This window comes from Castanea sativa, chromosome 2 (genome assembly GCF_040712315.1).
Source record: "Castanea sativa cultivar Marrone di Chiusa Pesio chromosome 2, ASM4071231v1".
Lineage (NCBI taxonomy): Eukaryota > Viridiplantae > Streptophyta > Magnoliopsida > Fagales > Fagaceae > Castanea > Castanea sativa.
The window spans coordinates 47774339-47793577 of NC_134014.1; the positions used below are offsets into that span (position 1 = coordinate 47774339).

At 33.6% G+C, this 19239-nt stretch overlaps 1 long non-coding RNA gene across 1 annotated transcript; it reads left to right on the forward strand.

Moving 5' to 3' along the window:
- Positions 1 to 3100: 3100 nt before the first annotated feature.
- LOC142623907 (uncharacterized) lies at positions 3101 to 11142 on the forward strand. Its single transcript, XR_012842245.1, has 2 exons — positions 3101 to 3464; positions 10546 to 11142. It is a non-coding gene; the product is annotated as an uncharacterized LOC142623907 (long non-coding RNA).
- The last annotated feature ends 8097 nt before the right edge of the window (positions 11143 to 19239 follow it).

Here is a 19239-nt window from a genome sequence, read left to right on the forward strand (position 1 = left end):
CTAAATTATTAAATAAGTTCGCAAAAATAATCTTGCCAAACGAACACTAAATATATGGAATAGTGTATTTTTTTGTTGAAAAATTGTATAGTTGAATATACATAACTGTGTACAATCTTAATAATTGTGTACATTGAATATACGAAATTGTATACATGTTTTGAAAATCTGTATACATTAAAAAAAAAAAAATTACATTTACATTCTTTCAAAAATTAATAAGGGCAATTGTTTACTTTAGGTGGAGATTTAAGTGCAAAATGTGTGTATTAGTATTTACCCAATTAATAGTAATAGTTTCATCACACGCGCTCCGCACATACAAGGCTCTTTTTTTATTTATTTTGAGTTTAATGTAATTTTTCAATTTGAATTCATCTAAAGTTAGTGACGTTACACATGAATGAATTTTTAAGAAACTAAAATTTAAGATTTGAAATGGAGTAAACTTGTGGTTTAGTATTTGCTAGTTTGTTGGGAAAAAAAATGTATCAAACATGCATAAAATATATTTAAGAGTGTGCTAATTTTTTGGACCAAAATTTATATAGTAGTTTTTTTGTTTTTGAATTTTGTTGCATTATCTTTTAAAAAAAAAAAAAATTTGTTGCATTATAATTTTAACCCTATATATATATATATATATATATTAAGAATAAGGATTATTCAATTAGATTAGGGATATTTTTGACAAGAAGAAAAGAAGAAATGTCTGACAGAAAGATCTAGTGGAAAGCGAATAAAAATCGGAAAAAAAACCCTAACTCATCAACTAAAACTTGATCTAATTTTTCTGTTATTTTCATTACACTTGTTTTTTAATCTAGAAGTTGATGGGAGCAGATGGGTTTTAGCTAAATATTGTGATTGGGATATATCTACACACGTTTGAAGGCAGCTCCGCATGCAAGCAAGGGTGGTCACAAGATCACCCTGACTTGCAAAAAAATGCATATATACCCTTGCCAAAAAATTATTATACGTTAAATTAACCTATTGTGACCACTCTAATAAAAATGTTAAACACCCTGACTTGAGAATTACAAAAAGTTGGGTTAAAAAAATAATAAAAATAATGCTACATTCACAATATTTTTTTTTATAACAAATCCAATGGGTTAAGTTGTTACTAATTCTAATTTGGGCCCAATAATGATTTTTTTTTTACTCACTAGTAACAGCTTTTGCATAATATTTATTGTAAAAATATTCTGAACGTAGCATTACTCCAAAATTAATTCTGCCCCCCAAAAATAATCCTTAATCCCTTTTATAAAATTAAAAAGTAAAAACTTAAATAACAACAAACATAAACCAAACAAAAACAAGACAAGACCAAACAACATCAAGTGATCAAATTATTCAACAAAAACCTTATTATAAAACAAAAAGATAAAAATCGCTAAACATTCAAATTTGTAGCTCATTCAACATATTCAATAAAAATAATTTCTAATATTATTTTTCCCTAAAAAATGGTACAACGAAAAATATTGTAGTTGCCAGTTCTCCTTGATGATGATGACAATTATATTCTTTTTGACATTGCAGCAGCAACAATTTTGCTCTCCTTAGTGACTCGACTCACAGTTTTAGCAAATATTCAAGTTATTACTTTACTAGATTTTGCATAATTTAAATTTCTTAGTGACCACTCTAAAAAAATTTCTCAAGCCGCCACTAAGTTTGATACATTTTTTTTTTCCTAAAAACTAGCACACACTAAATCTAGCAGTTTACTCATTTTTAAATCCTAAATTTCCATAATCTCATTAATAATAGATAAATTCAAATTGAAAAATTATATTAAACTCAAAATAAAAAAGTCTCATGTACGAAGTACGTGTGATAAGACTAGTATAGTTTAAGGAAATGAACTGATGTAGCTTATTACTCCAATATTATTCTACAGATTAGGCCTCCATAGGCTGGACCTGAAATGGATTCATGGGGTGTCGTTGGCAGGATATTCTAGTAGTCCAAACTATGTGATTAAATTAATTCTCCTTTAAATGTTGTAGGCTAGGGACTCCTTCTTCTTCTTCTTCTTCAAACTTTGATTTATGTTATTGTTCTTATTTAAATCTATAATCAATGATTGAATAAGATTTTAATTGTAAACCACACTATTTTTTTTTTCTTCTCTATAGTCCTAGAGACATCAATTTCTTTGCCATTTTCACGAACCCCACTATATATTAATAATATAGTAACTCAGTGTAAGTTGAGCGTGTAGAATTTAAAAAATTGTGTATATTAAATATACAAAATTGTTTACATTAGTTGAAAATTTGTGTACTTTGAATGTATAAAATTGTGTACAATCTAGAAAATTGTGGACTTTGAATGTATAAAATTGTACATATTCCTTGAAAAAATGTATACATGAAATGTATGAAATTGTGTATATATAGAATTGTATACAGAATTTGAAAATTTTGTACGTTTAATGTATAGAATTGTGTACATTGATTGTACATATTTGTATACATTTAAAAAAATTATGTATGTTAAGTATACAAAATGAACATTATTTGAAAATTTGTGTATGTTGAATGTATAGAATCATGAAAATTTTTAAAAATTGTTTATATTAGATATACAAAATTGTGTTCATGTTTTGAGGATTTGTGTACATTGAATATATTGCATTGTGTACATTATTTGAAAAATTACATATATTAAATTTATAAAATTGTGTAATTTTTTTATAAAAAAATTGTATAGTTTTTTCTAAGAGAGTTTTAACCTATGGTGTCCGCTCCTGACGATATCATTTTATCATCAAACCAAAACACCAACTGGTTTTTGGTGTAGGTAGACATTGAACTCCAAATCTTTTATTCAACCATTAAAAATTTTACTAGTTGAGTTAACTGAAACCTACAAAAATATTGTAAAGTTGAATATACAAAAATTATGTACATTTAATATACAAAATTGCATACATGTTTTGAAAATTTGTATACATTTTATAAAATTGTTTACATTTACATTCTTTCAAAAATAAGTATAGGGCAATTGTTTACCTCAAGTGCAAAACGTGTGCATTTACCCAATTAATTAATTAATAATAATAATAATCGAAACGAAAAGAAGTAGCAAGCAGGCAGTGCAACAAACCGAAGTCACTGCTTCTTCGGTTTCTTACTTTCTTTCACTCTTCACTTCACCTGCACTTCGTTGTTGGATCTTGGAACTGGTGTGGGCTATTCTCTCGAACCAGAATTCATTTCCAATCTGAATTTGTCAATAAAACCGTAACTCCAGCTTGGAAAATCTTGGCGTCTCTGTGTGTGTCGTTTTTGATTTTGAATGTCGGAGAAACTAGGAAGATCTCCGATCCCAAGAGAAATGATAACTCGGTCGAAACTCGTGGAGCAACTCAGAGACTACCAGATCCGATCCCAGAACAAGTGTCCTGCTCTCTCTGTCTTCTCTCCTAAACCCCATATCGCTTCCTGGTATGTATACCCTTCTTTGCTCTTCTTTCATTGCGTTCTTGCTTTTTTTATAGATATTCGAAGCTGTTTCTTTAGAGTTCTGCTTTGTGTTATCGTGTAAAACCCACACAAATCTTGAATTTTAGTCACAGAGTGCTCTGTGCTATGGTGTTAGCCTATCTATTATGACCCATTACCATAGAATTATTACTAAGTGTTCTGCTAGAGAAAGTTATAGCACTGTAACTTCATGAATTTGAGTTTGTGGAAATCGAGGCTGAGGCTATATTGAGGTTGCAATAATTGGGATCTGATTTTGGATTTTTCCAGCTTCCCTATTTTGGTAGATTGAGAAAAATCTTGCTTTTAAGTGGAAATGATTTGGTGCTTCGGGTATTTTGTGGTTTGGTGAATTCATTTTTGGTTTTGAAGAAATGGTGGATTTGGATTTTGTCACTTGATTTGCTTCTAATGGGCAGTGGTGATGACTGATGAGAAATTTTATTTGTTAACTGCTGAAAGTAGTTTACATTCGTTGACACTTGCTTTGCTTTCGTTTACATTTGGGTCAAGTTGTTGTTGACCTCAACAGAAAATTGAAGAGAAACGACAACAAGTGATTGTGTTCGGTAGTTCCTCATCTAAAATTATTGACTTTATTGTAAGCAAATATATCTTGTCCCACTTTACTTCCATATGATTATGAAAACTCCAAAAAAAGGAAAGAAAGAAACCTTGTGGTAATCTTGGAAAGAACTGAAGTAAAATGAATAATATTTTGGAAATGTGAAGCTATGCCAAATCCAAGTAGGGATTTTTTTGGGGGGCGGGGATTAGCTCTATAAGATTATAAGGTTTGAAATAAGAGCATTGTTTGATTTAGAAAGGCTTAGGACTAAGTAGGTTTTAGTTTTACCATGGAATTTGCATTTGTATTTTTTATAAGTAATTTCATGCATAAATTTTTTCTGACCTCTTTATCTAACGGGGCTTCCAAAGAATTGTACCGTAGTTGCTGAAACAAATTTTAAGCATTTCCATTGCTTCTACTTCCAAATTTCTATGATCGTTTGTGTCTGTATTTCCCACCAGCTAGGGGATCCTGTAAATTGTTTTTTGGCTGCAATGTTTTAGAGTCTTTTCCAGGTCAGTTAAAGGTATTTCTCTGTACAAAATTACAAATGTTGATTGAGTCACTCACTATACTGTCAAAAAAGACATTCCATCTGCCCACAACATTTTTAGAAACTAAGAAATTTATTTTTATTTGAATTCTGAAGCCAGGAAATCCTGAGTCTGGATAAAATTAAAGTGTAAACTAAGAATGTACTCGTCCAATGAATCTTGAATCAATACTTTTGCGTGCATTTTTGTTTTATCTTTGTTTTTCCCCCATATGAGCAAGTACAGCTGGCCTTTTAAGTAGTTTATTGAGTTGAGATACCATGAACTGTTTGTCTCAGTTAATTTGACTTAGTCATTTAGTAGTTAAAAATCAACCCCTCACTGAACCATCATTCCTTATGAAGGAAACTGGTTGGATTTGATTTCTTATCTAAATCTTTTGATTCGTACAAATTTAATTTTTGGTATATATTTGGGGAATAACAAGACCATTTGAGTGCATTTGAATGGGTTCTTTATAATTGGAGAAGAGTATAATGTAGTCCAGACCTTGGTGAGGTTCCTGGTTATCAAACAGAAAAAGAAAAAGAGAAGAGTATAATGTATCTCATTGTTCTCATTCTTTTAGTCTAGAGGCTTCTCCTGGTACAAGCACAGGGTTGGCTATGAGGTAGTTTAATTATTACTTCAACCATATGCACTTTTAGTCAATTTTTAAGGAGTTTCCCATTCTTGGTGATTGTGTTAAGTTAAAGCATATCGGTATCAATAGTATAACTCCACCTGTGTTTGTGCTTAGTGACTTAGTGTCGTATATTTTGATCACTGTCCGTCCCAAGCCCAGGCAAAGGAGGAGGGTCATGGTAGGTTGATGGCCAACATAAAATTTAGTCACCTTCTTATGAACGGATCCACTACAAATACTTGTTGGGGGCCTTGGGGCATCCCCAAATAAATGTAGTCGACCTTGACTAATCTATTGAGGATCCATAGGTGACCCCCAAAAAATTTGGTACTAAGGCTTGTTATTGTTGTTGTTGGATATCAATCATAAATCACTCTCATAATGGTGGTATAAATGAGCCTAATTGAACCGAGTGTTTCCCAAAACAAGAGCCAATTAGAAGGGTGGTGTTTAAATAGTCTGAGAATGTTTTCTAGAACTCTTGGTGTTGGTTTTTTAGAGCTAACAAGCTTTCAAGTGAAACTGATTGAGATTAGTTTTAGATAAGAGAATATAGTGAGGGTAACATTAAAATATGGGAAATTGTTACGGTGGTAAAGGCTGTTGACTAAAGTTTCTATAAATTGCATGGAGTGAGCTAGGTTCAACTTAAAATAAATAACTTTTTGATAACTTTTGCAATATGTTTTCTCTATGTCAAATATCATGGAAAATTCTATCATCGATATTAGTTGCAGTGGAAGACCTAATACATTATAAAGTCCTAACCAACTAATGTGTTTTTAAGTATCCATTAGTAAGGTACTTGGAGATTGAGGTTTTTGGATGTCTCTGATGTGGGCATCTCATATCCACATCATCCTAAAGAGGGGTTTCTATATCAAGATTTTTTAGATAAAAGATGTTGGGGTTTTTTTTTTGGGGGGGGGGGGGGGGGTGGTTGTATTTTTGGTTGCGGCATAAATCCATCCATAATTTCCCTTGGGTTGTGTTTGGCTTTGAGGATTTAAAATCAAGGGATTTGAAGATCAATTGTTAGCATATGGCTACACACATATTTAACGACACATGATGATTTTAGCTTTGAAAATTTTGCTTGAACAAAAATATGTTGTGAAGGGAAGGAAATCGTTTGAAAGAGTCCAAGGAGCTGTTGGAGTAGCTGTTCTAAATAATGATGCATAGTTCTTTGCATAATAGTTTTACAGATTTGTATTTTGTATTTATAATGTGCGAACTTTATCTCTTTACCGTTGAAAATAGTGGTATAAATAAGGAACCCTTGAAAAATACTAGGCATCAAAGTTTTAAGTTAGAGTTTGGGTCCCCCAAAACAACCATTCTACTTTATTTATCCTCTGTTTCTCTTTGTTTCCCTGCTTTATTGTTGATAAAATTCCATCAAGATACAGAAGGATATTTTGCATCTACCAAAGTGGTACCAGGGCTTGGGAATGGATCAAGGAGTAGAATAACTAGAGCACAGTGTTACCTCCCTGACTACTAGTCAACAGCAGCCTATGAAGCACTGACACAGACCCGACACAACATTTCTTGCTGTGTGTCCGTGTCGGACATGTATCGGACATGAACACGTTGCCCATTTTGATGTGTATGCGCTTCATAGATAGGCACTCATGGAGTGCATCGCCATGGAGTGCATTGCCAATATTTTCAACCGACTTGACACTAGCAACTTACGTTGAGATGATACTGAAAGCACCCATGCTCATTATGATCCACGTGATAGTCATGGACTCATGGTGGCAGGCAACCCCAACCCAATCGACTTGCTTACATTTCCAAGCTTTTTAAGTTGGACTTACCTTGCTTCAATAGGAGTGAAGATCCAACTAGCTAGCTATGCTGACTTGAGTAGTTTTTTCCAACTGCAAGAGACTTCCTTTAAGGATCATGTCGCCCTTGTGTCTTACCATCTTGAAGTTGATGCCCAACTATGGTTCCAATTGTTGAAGCAAGAAAAGGAAGTAGTGACGATGGGTGAGTTTAAGGAAGGCCTTCACTCATGTTATGGTCCGACTTGATTTATGATTTCTTTGGAGAGCTCGCCAAGTTGCAGCAGATTTGAACCAGACACAGTTTGAGAGGCTCCTTGTGAAGGCTGGTCCACCATCCCAAGGGCATCAAGTTAGCTGCTTTGCCAATGGTTTTAAGGATTCAATCAAGGCCAATGTACGGGAATCAGCCTCTCCAAAACAAATTGGGGGTAAGGCTGCCTACCATGACCTCTCTAAGATCCCACAAAAAGAGAGAGCTTTGTGCACTAGGTACAACATTTTTTAATCAGGGCCGATGTATTGATGGGGTGGCTCCTCTCATTATTTACATACGGCAATCAGCTTAGCAAGACTCTATGAAGCATGAAACTTGGCCCAAAGAAGAACCAGATTCCAAGAACCCAGACCAACATGCAACCTATAGGCAAACAACCGAGCCCCTCCACCAATCAAAAGGATGACTTTGGTTGAATTATGAAAAGGGGTTTGGGCACATATGTAAAAAATTGTTTCTCATTAAGTCATGTTGTGAAGACAAAAGTGAGAGTGTGAAATGGAAGTGGAGCTGGAAGGTCATGAAGTTAGCAAAGTCTTAGCCAACTCCCTTCATGCTATGAGTACGGCACCCTCTCCTGAAACTAAGAGGATAAACATGCATTTGGGAAAGACTCCTACCTTAGTATTAATTGACTTATGTAGCACCCACAACCAAGTGAATGCAAAATTAGCTCCTAACTTAATCTTAATTGACTTAGGTAGCACCCACAACTTGGTGGTGAATGCAAAAATAGCCAAGGCAGGCTTGCACCTTTTGCAAGGGACATTTTGAAGCCTTGGTAGCATTAAGAGAGAAGATAGAAAGCTTGGGTAAATGTTCCTGTGTGCATTTGCATTTGAAGGGATTTCCAAGCATCATCTACGTCTACATCCTGCCTTTTGGAAGATTCAATGTGGTCTTAGGGGTCCAGTGGCTTCACTCCCTTAAAGAAATCAAGTGAGACTTCTTAAGGCTCTTGATAAAGTTTCATATGGATGAAAAGGTCACTTTTCAGGAGTGTCCAAGCCAGAGGATCAGGTGATGTTGACCTCTCAATTCAGTGCTATTACCAGCGTTCGAGCCCCTAAAAGTACTTGCCTTGGTACTCACAGTTCAAAAATGGCACCATAGATTTTATTGATGGGTTACGTATGTCAAAGGGGAATTGAACCATACTGGTTGTAGTAGATTGTTTATTTAGATTTGCCCATTTTATTCCTCTTTTTCACCCTTACACGGCTGCAAGCATTGCAAAATTATTTTTTTCGCATTTTTAAACTCCATGGCATGCCACAAACCATTGTTTGTGATAGGGATGTCACATTTTCAAGCAAGTTTTGGTTGGAGTTGTTCAATTTAAATGGCACCAAATTTAGCTTTAGTTTTTCTTACCACCCTTAAATAAATGGCCAAACTGAAGTAGTTAATAGGACGTTAGAGATGTATCTAAGATGCTTCACTAGTTCTGAACCAAAAGACTGGGCGAATTGGTTAAGCTGGGCTGAATTTTGTTACAATACAAGTTCGCATTCAGCCATTAAAAAGACCTCCTTTGAGGTAGTCTATATGCTAACCTATCTTTCAAGAATAAAGAATCATGATTTGCTTCTTAGGAAACTTAAGCACAACCTTAAGGAGCACATGCTCGCATGGAAGAAATATATGGTGCTCAACAGTGGGAAAATGAATTCAAGGTTAGGGATTGGGTCTACTTGAGATTCAGTCATGCCGACAAGCTTCCATTGCATTAAGAAAGAACTTGAAACTATCTCCCAAATATCATGGTCCTTTCCAAATAATTGAAAGAGTTGCGCTGGTGGCATATGAGTTCGAATTACATGCAGGAACTCGAGTGCACCCAGTCATTCATGTGTCTTTGCTTAAAGAGAAACTGGATGATGGGGTTATTGACTAAACCATAGTTGCCGTTAGACAATAGGAAGATGGAAGCTTATCACTTGTGGCCACATGCAGTTTTGGAGCGTCGAAATTGAAGAAAGAAAAGGGAAGTCCTGGTACATTGGCAAGGATTATCATTTATCACCTATGGAGGCCACCTGGAAGATTTGGAGAAAATGAAGAAGCAGTTTCCAGGGTATAAATGTTATGGTGAATGTTATGAAGGGAAATAAACCTATTTGAAAAGGTCCAAGGATCCATTGTGAAGGTGCCGTTGGTAGCTGTTCCAAATCTTGATGTGTAGTTCTCTGCATAACAGTTCTACTGATTTGTATTTGTTTTTTATAATATGCAAACTTCACCTCTTTACCTTTGAGAATAGTGGCATAAATAAGGGACCCGAATAATAATAATTTTTGCAACTTTATAGGATAGGAGTTGCAAAAATTATCTCTTTACTGTTGGTAATAGTTGTATAAACAAGAGACTAGAATAAATTAGCTAGAACATTTAGAGGGTGGATCCCTTGAGACAACCCATTATTATTCTATTTCTTCACTGCTATTCTAGCTTATTGCTGATAAAATTCTATCAAGACAGGGAGGATATCTGTATGTACCTCAACACTTGTGATATTATGGATTTGAGATGACATCTTACACCTAATCATTTCAAATCCATATATTAATAATGCTCAAATCTATCCATAAATTTCATCAACAGAAAAAAATTGTCATTTCGAACTCTATTCAAGTCATTTCGACCAAGAGTTGATATCCAAATTCTTCTCTTTAAATGCCTCTATCCAAACAAACCATTAAGGTGATCCAAGACGGCATTTCTACCTGATAAAGTGCTGGGTCTACTTATTAGTTTTATGACTGTAACTACAGATGGATGATTGGATAGTTATGCAACATTTTTTATCATACCCACTGAGGTTGCAGCTAGTTTGAATATGTCAGGCATGGGTAGTTTATGGGGGAAGAATGGGTTTGATTGCATGGGGATCAACTTAGTCGGGATTTTATTGGACACGATTGTTCAGTTTTTCCTTTGTGTGTAGGCTATTGGGTCATCATTTAATTAATTCAGCAGTGACATTCTTTCTCTAATTAATCTTCTCTTGGATGCACTCAATTTTCTAATTCTCCCTTTCATTGTTTTTCTTTTTCACTCAAATCTTGTTTATTTTTTTAAGAAATTAATCTCAAGGTAACCTTTGTTAATTATCTAGATTACTTACACTTGTCAAAATTTTTTTATCTAGATTACTTATGACTCCTTCATCAGTGCCTAAAAGCGTTTTAAGTAATAGGATATGTTGACTTCGTGCAGGGCTGATGTTGCTGTGGCAATCTTTTGGGCCTTAGTGTTTAGCATGCTTGTCATATCATCCTACGTGTCCCTGTACTTCAGGCACTTTTGGCTTTGTTTGATCTTTATCTGCCTTGGTATCTTTCTTCCTGTACACCTAAAAAAATCTAGGCTTGCACTGGCCAAGAAAAGGGAGAGAAGATTGCAGTTACCATTGTCCATGTGAACATCTATGGCAGTGAAATCGTGCCTGTGTACTTTAGCTGAGAATGGCTCATCACTTACTTTCGATTCATTCGGCTTTCACTTTATTAGATGCTTGAGTACTGATATTGTTGACAAGGACTCCTGCTTGCCTCTTTCCCAAGATGGTATGATTCTTTTTTTATGTTTATATCCTTTTTCATATCCCATACACAAAGGATGCGAATTTGCCAAATACCATTTCTTCACATATAAACACCATATACGTTTTGAGCCAAGAGAAAAGACAACTTCGTGTTGATATTCCCCTCATCAACTTGTAAATTCAGTTTGGTTTAAGAAATTTTATGCTTAATTGTTCTGCAGATAAAGTTACATTACATATTTTACTATTCAGGTTTGAGACATGAGGAATTACAAACTTACTAATTAATAGTTGAAATTTAGAATTTGTGAAGAAGGGGAGAGAGAGAGAGAGAGAGAGAGAGAGAGATAAGAATCCAATGATGAATGCGTCTTAGTGATCTGTAATATTGGCCGAATATATGTCATGTGGCTCTTATATTTCTTTCCTGTAATTTATATATTATTTGTTAAGCATATTGGAGTGGATTCTAGATGCCTTTATTTTATAAAGCTTTTGATCTTCATTATTATTTTTAGAATAGGACAATGACAACAGCATATTCTCACATAATGAACTAGAGAATGTTACAAAAATCAGATCAGGGTGCCTCCACAACAGATCAAAATTCCATATGGGTCTAAATTGCTTTATGAGTATATCCTATTTACATTATTAACAAACACACATAGGGAGAGAGAAGAGAGAGAGAGAGATTAAAAAGCAAAGGCATCTATGTATACCTTGGGACAGGTATAAACTGAGAATATGCTAGTTTATAGCAACTGTTGCTTATTTGAGTTTTGGTTAAGGCTTTCAAAATTTTTTCTTCCTGACTTTTGAAAAACAGAGTATGACTCTAGGTAAAATAGAATGACAGAATAGAAGGTGTAAAAGGGACTTTTCTAAGGAAGAAACAAAGAGTATGCCTTTAGTTAGAATAGAATGACGAAAAAAAAAATACACGCGGTTGACCCTGACTAGTCTGTTCAGAATCTATAGCCGACCCCCAAAATCTGAGGGCTAAAGCTTGACTGTTGTTGTTTGACTTGTGAAACAAAATATAAATAAACTAGTACTTTGATTGTTTTCATTTACTCTTATATTAAAATTGTTGATTTTGTTGATAGATTAGCAACATTGTCGTGGTCTCTCATATATGTTTTTGCTGTGTGACAGAGTGATAGAATGTTGAGTATATTTTTGGTTTTGGGAAGAAGGCTTGGTTGTTGTTTGACTTGTGAAAACAAAATACAAATAAATTGGTACTTTGTTTTCATTCACTTTTATATTGAATTTGTTGATTTTGGCGATAGATTTGCAATATTGTCTTAGTCTCAGATCTGTTTTTGCTGTATGAAAAGGGATAGACTGCTATTGTCCTAACTTTTTTATGGGGTGGGTGGGGGGGACCAGATTGCTTATAGACAACTCATAGTGTCTAACATTTGAAGTAAATCATGTTATTTTTTCAGATACTGCTGCTTTTAGTTTAGTTTCCAAATTGGTGCTCAATATTCCAAAGGCTTACAATTCTTTCATTTTGAGTAGACTTATGAATATAAGAAGCGGATAACAGCAAATTTGGCAAAGACCCAGAAACTTGCACACTTTGCTTGGTTGCATTATTCTTGGTTTAGTAAAGGTGTCGTGGTCCCCTTATGGGACCAATTTGTTCTGTTTCGATTGAGCATGGCTCAAGGTATGAGTTATCATGAGCAATGGAAGGAAAAAAAAAAGTGGCATACAGGTGATATGATTGCTTTAAATTAATTAGTGCCCCTTCTAACACAAGTCTTCCAAAGGTATGGTGGGACCTCTCTTGTTGGATAATAGATTAGTGTGGAGGATGCTTATAAATGATTGCTTTATAACACTGTTTCTTTCTTTGTTGTTATAATTCAAACTGCATGATTTAGTTTAGTACTATATAAAATGAAACGAATAATCCATGACGCTTTGTATGACTTAGAACTTTTCAAACAAATACGGCTTCCAACTGTTTCCTCTCTACTTTTCAAAGCAATTTTGAGACATAGAAATTGAACCGTGCTGATCTCAGTTGGGATGCTGCAAAACATAGTTACTATTATAGTGAGTGAATCGGCTTCTAGGATATTGTAGGGTCATAGACTGGTTTAATATGTTAATTATATACTCCTACATGTTGATGGTGCATTATTACAAGATTCAATTGCTGTTTGTGCATACCAATGACACATGACATGGGCTTTGAGTGCCAAAAAAAAGTTGAGGTAGTGGCACAAGAAAGTAACTTTATGAAACATCTAAGTCCACATGAAGCCCAGTTTTGGCCCTAGAGAATACAATTCTATTTGCTTAGTATTTCTTTTTGTAGGAAATTTATTAGTGTGGGGATGGTGTTGTTATCAAGTGGAATGGTGTCAGTAGGAACGGTGTGTTAGAACCGAAAGTTTTAGCACTCGGGTGAAGCGACATCCTAGAAATTATCACACTAAAGGGAGTTGATATGGTGGCCTTATATATTTAATTTTTATTTTCCATCCTATAAATTTATCTCAAGATTCTTTCTCCCGAGGAGAAAGTATCTCGTGCACTGGTCGCATGAGACCCATATCTCACTGACATGTGAGTCTCACACATGAGACCGGCGTATACAAGATTTTTACCCTTTCACAAGTTGACTATTTCTCTCCTCCTCTCCACCCTCCCCCCCCCCCCCCCCCCCAAAAAAAAAGAGAAACTTTTTTTTTTTATTTTTAACATTCATCTTTACTACTGGGTGCATGTGTGAACTATCAGTCAAAAAAGAAAATTCATAGTTGGTATTTTGAAAATGTATATTCGACAACAATCTGTTCAGTTTCGACAGTTGTTCCCGTGGTTGTGTCAATTTTCAATAAATGTTAATTATATATTGAAAAAGAAGAGGACAATTATTCTCCATATGAATGGAAAAGTTATTTTTGTAGGTTCTGAATGGAACATCTTAATAGAATACTCGGGCCACTTTATTATGCACTGGAGGCCTACTTTTTCTCTTATCAGGTTTCCAACGGTGATTTCATGATATGTCCAAAAATAAGAGCAGCATTATTTATTAATTTTTTCATAGAACAAGAGCATTATTTAATTTAAAGAGGAATTCACCTCTCTAAACCTAATCTAATGTCCTAGAAACTCTTAGTTGTTGTTATCATAGGCTTATTGTGCTCCCTTTTTCTTAGTGGATAAGACAAGGGAATACTCAGCTACAATGTCCAAAAGGCCAAAATTCTCGGCCAATCAATACGCTCACCACAAAGTCCAAATTAATTAAATTTTAGTGTTGTTTGGCTACTTTTACCTTAATGCAAGCCTTTATTAGTTGCAATAAATATGAAGGAAGCACAATTTGGTGTGATGATGATGATGTTGCCTTGCGATTGGCCCCTACTATACTATAGATTATCTTATGAGATCAGTTTATAGGGCAATCCTCTCATAACATATGGGTTTTATAGGTGTGTGTGGAACCCGCCAAATGTGAGGGGTTCTGTATAAAACCATTTTACAATATACTTTCTCTTATGCTTTGTTTTTTTGTTTTTTTTGTTTTTTTGAGAAGCAATAAGACAGCTTTGTTTGTTTTGATGTTAATGTTTTTTTGGAAAATGATTCATTTTTTAGAGAGCATTTTCTGGAAAACTGTCTCATTTTTTGGTGTTTGATAACAACCTTGAAAATGGGCTTGAAAATGTTTTTTGGTATTTGGTATCTACAGTTTATATAACATTTCTTGTATAATTTAAAACATGTATAATATATGTATTGTGTAAACCCACCTAATGTAATCAATTAAAAAAACAAGAAGAATGAATTTGGTTTTTAAACTAAAATTTTAACAATGAATACAATCAGAATTAAATATCCAATTTTCATGATCTCAAATACTTATCTTGCTCATGTATATGAATAGTAACGTATATAATATATACAAACTATACTTTTCATAATTCAAAATAAACACTATAACCTTAAGTTCCATTTTAAATGTTTCTCAAAAAAAAAAAGTTACATTTTAAATAGTTCAAAATGCCACGTAGGCCAAATAGTTTTACTGACAAACTAATCCAATACAAATAGTTTGATAAATATACCAAAAATTGTTATATAGAACCGTTGATCGATCTGTGAGGAGGAAAAAAAAAACCTTATTAAAGAACTAAGTTATAGAGGGGAGAAGAAACAGGGAGAAAAAAGAGAAGAGAGGCAGGTAGAGAAAGAAATTTGTGGGAAGAGAAGAGGCTAGAGGGGGTCATGTGAGGGTGTGAGAAGGAGAAAAAACAAAGGGAGGAGAAGAAGTGTGAGAGTTTACTGTGAGAAATGTTGAATGAGCAAAAGAAAATATATTTTCCTAGGTCAGAAGAAGATAATATTTATAGGAGCTATGCATTGTGTGAGAGAGTGATTGTTTTCCATTTTTTTTTTTGGAAAACAACTTATAGAAAATAAGTCTTATTTTTATAAGATTTTTTCTGTGGACCAATATTTTTTTATGCTACCAAACATTAAAAAATGTAGAAAACTATCTTTATAAAAGGTTTTCCAGTTAAACAAATAGTGTTAATATGCATTTATTCTCTAAGGCAAGGATCCTAGCCGTCGAGTTTAACTCGACACATTATTCTTGAAAGCAAAATTTCATTAGGGCGGGTCGTGTAAAAATTATTTCATCAATCACATTTCTTTTAGATACATGCCTAAAGCTCCATTTTTTAAAAATAAAAATTTTCCCCCCAGTAGATAGTTTTCAAAAAGCTAGAAAGTACACACTATTTTTTGTTGTAGGAAAGATGGAAGGAAAGGAAAGAAGGAGAGGAAAAAAGTAGGGAGAGTAAGGATTTTCCTTTGGTTGGTTGGAGAGAAATCGAGAGCCGGAAAGAAAATGTGGGGACTGGTTTTTTATTGGGCCAATCATTCTTCTCTCCTTCCAAATTGTAAGGAAATGAGATAGAAGAGATAGTGGTAAGTGAGGTCCACATAAAGATTTCTTTCCTTTCTCTTCTACCATGCAAACCAAACACTATTAAAGAAAAATACTCTTCTTTCTCTTTCCCTTCTTTTCCTCTCTATCTCTCTCTCTCTAAAAAATATTGGATTTTTTTCCTCCCCTCTTTTGACTATTCTATCCCTAATAACAAGGTTAGGTTATTTTCTTCCTAACAAGGAAATTTAGACCTCAAATCTATGCAGCAAACTTAATTAAAAAAAAGAAATTGGTAATTAATTTGAATTAGTGTTCATTTCATTATAGATCATGTTAACGGATGCTTTTAGAGATTTGTTAATAGACCATTTGATGATAGTTTTAATACAAATTTATAGGAAATGTAAAAAGTTGTCAATTTTTTTTTTTTTTATTTTATAAAAAGCTTTTAAAAATGTTTCTTAAACTATTGCCCTTAAGGGCATTCTTTAACTTTTCCCTTTATTTTTTTCCTAAAATTCTCATTTTATATATTCTCTCTTTTTGAGGTAAAGATATTTTAAAAACTCAACAAAGAATGCCACCATAAGTATAGAATCCTTATGAAAGGAGGAATAAGAGAATAAAACAATGTTTTGAATCTTGTTTCATTTCGGTTAAATTTTTTCATTTTGGTGTATAGATCAATGTAGGTAAGCCTGACCTACTTCTTTCATATCATCCCAAATTTTGGCCTGAATCGATGTTCCATGCAACTTTTTGTCATTTTGAGCTAAATTAGTTATTTGGATTGAAATTACAGAATATCAGCTTTCTTGTATGTATGTATGTGTGTGTTTAAATGAGCACTAATTTTGTGTCATGTATTCACTTAAGTTTTTTAATTTTTGTGCCAAGTGAATTAATGAGTGCAAAATAATAATAGTGCAATATTAATGAATTATTAAAAAAAAACATATATCTACTCAATAAAAATCACCACATTCTATCTTATTAAAAATTGGAATAAAAATCAAATTATAAAGATGCTTAGTACTAAACTTGGCAAGAATTTTATCATACATCTAATTATATATTTTTTTTGTAAAAATTAGATTAATTATGCATATTTTTATGATAGCAAAAGATGAGTTTATTTTTAAATTCATCCATGCTTATGCATGAGTTATAAGCTAATTCTATGTAAAAAGTATGTCCACTTTTATAATTCCCTCTTTCCTTATCAAATCCTCAATATGTCTCTCTGCACCCTCAGATTCTTAAAAATAAAAATAAAAAAACTCCCACGGTCTCCGCGTCCAAGGCTTGTAGCTAGGTTGTAGCTAGATGGATTGCTGGAGTTCGTGGAAGAGTTGAAGAAGGAAGTCACCAACTCCACCTATCACAAGGTCTATCCACAAGTCAAAGCTCAAACTCATTTTTGGTTCTCTATTTCTTTGATATTTATATTTCATTTTTATGTTATTTGTCTTAGACGGTTAGATCTTCTATAGTGGGTAACAAAAAATTTGCTCGGGGCATCAAATTCTATTGCATTCGCGTGTAATAATTCTTCATTTCAAATGATTTTTGCGTACAATATTAATATGAAAATTAGAGAAATCAGATAAAACGAACTGAGTATTAGTATTATGTGCGAAATATAATTTAGGGTTGTGTTAACTGGTACTACAATATAATATAGGGTTGCGTACAATATTAATATGAAAATTAGAGAAATCAGATAAAACGAACTGAGTATTAGTATTATGTGCGAAATATAATTTAGGGTTGTGTTAACTGGTACTACAAGCTGCCCGTTAACAGCTTTTTTGAAATTTTTTTGACAATTTCAAAACATTTTAACTAGGTCACTCTTATAAAGGGGTACACCGATTCTTAAAACAAATTTTTTTTTTCTAGTAATAAAATTGGAACTATCTCATGAATGGGATTCGAAATTTTGAAAAAAAAGAAAACTAATAAAATCTCATAAAAAAGAGAGTGGGAAGAGCCAAATAAAAAGACAAAAAGCCACAGCTAGAAAAATGCCCCAGTACACAAGGGCCCTCCAATCCTCGCACTTCATGCCAGGAAAGATAACGCATGTATATAACAATCTTCAGTCTCCTTTTTGACTTGTTGCTTCGACGACTTATATCTAGGTCTTTGTTGCCTTGATGATGTATTGGAGAATAAAGGCTACTTTGTTACGAAAGTGCTTCTCCAGCAGCAGTTGCTTAAAGCTTTAAACCCATGCATCTCAGGATTTAGGACTGTGGATCCTTCGGAGCAAGTCGTTTATGGACTTTATAACAGTATTGTTCATTTGTTTGATGGGTTATATTTGGCTCTTCTCCATTATTATAAAATTAATGAAGCAATCATTATTCCTTACCTCCAGCACTATTCAACCAAAAAAAAAAGCACTATTCAACAAAACGGATGTGTTTAATAAACATATGTTGGAAACTTCCCCAATTCATTCCATTCATTTTGAATTTATAATGTGTTTGGGTATAATTTTATTCATTTTGTTTGGATGCTCTATAAAGGGAGGGGGAGGGGTTCTACACTTCCACTTATCAATTTTACCTTGATGCAGTCAGCTTATCTCTTTCTTTAATCTGAATAAAAGATGCGTAGTGGGTTCCAGTTAACTCAGCTGGTAAAGTTTTTGATAATTGTATAAGAGATCTGGGTTCAATCTTCGCCTACATTAAAAACTGATTAATGTCTTGGTATAATAATAAAGAGCTATTATCAGGAGTGGATATCATAAGTTGAAACTCCTTAAAAAAATAAAAATAAATAAAAGATGCGTATATATATTACAAACTTATACCGATTTGTAGGATGTCTTGTCATTTATTTTTATCCCTATTTTAAATTTTAAAATATACAAATAAAGAAGAAAAGTATCTATTTTCATTCTTTAATAAAATTTTTTGGATATACGATAAATTTCAACCGCATTTACTCCATGCTCATTAATTTTTATCATTAGGCTTCCTATTTAAATTTTAAAACATCCTCCTTCCTCTCCCAGCCTTCCCGTGCAGAGGCTCTCTTTTTGTCTCCCTTTACAACATTAGCATTGGTTGTGTTAAAAATCTATTTTATTTATTTTAGCATACCATTTTATAATGTACCTTACATTTCATTTTCTATTTTAACATATAACCCATTATAATAATTCAATCTTTAAGATGAGAAAAAAAACTTAACCCATTAATCGGCAACAAGCAACAAAACCACGGCTCTACTGAAACCCAGCCCCAACCACCAACCGACCACATCACAACCACTGATCAAAGCCAGCCAAAAACCAACATAACCAAGCCATGACAACCAACCACCACACAACCTGGCAAACCCTAGAAATCCCACTCATACTGATGGCAACGACAAAACCCAACCCAGCCATCCACAAGTGATGACTCGCAACAACGAGCTA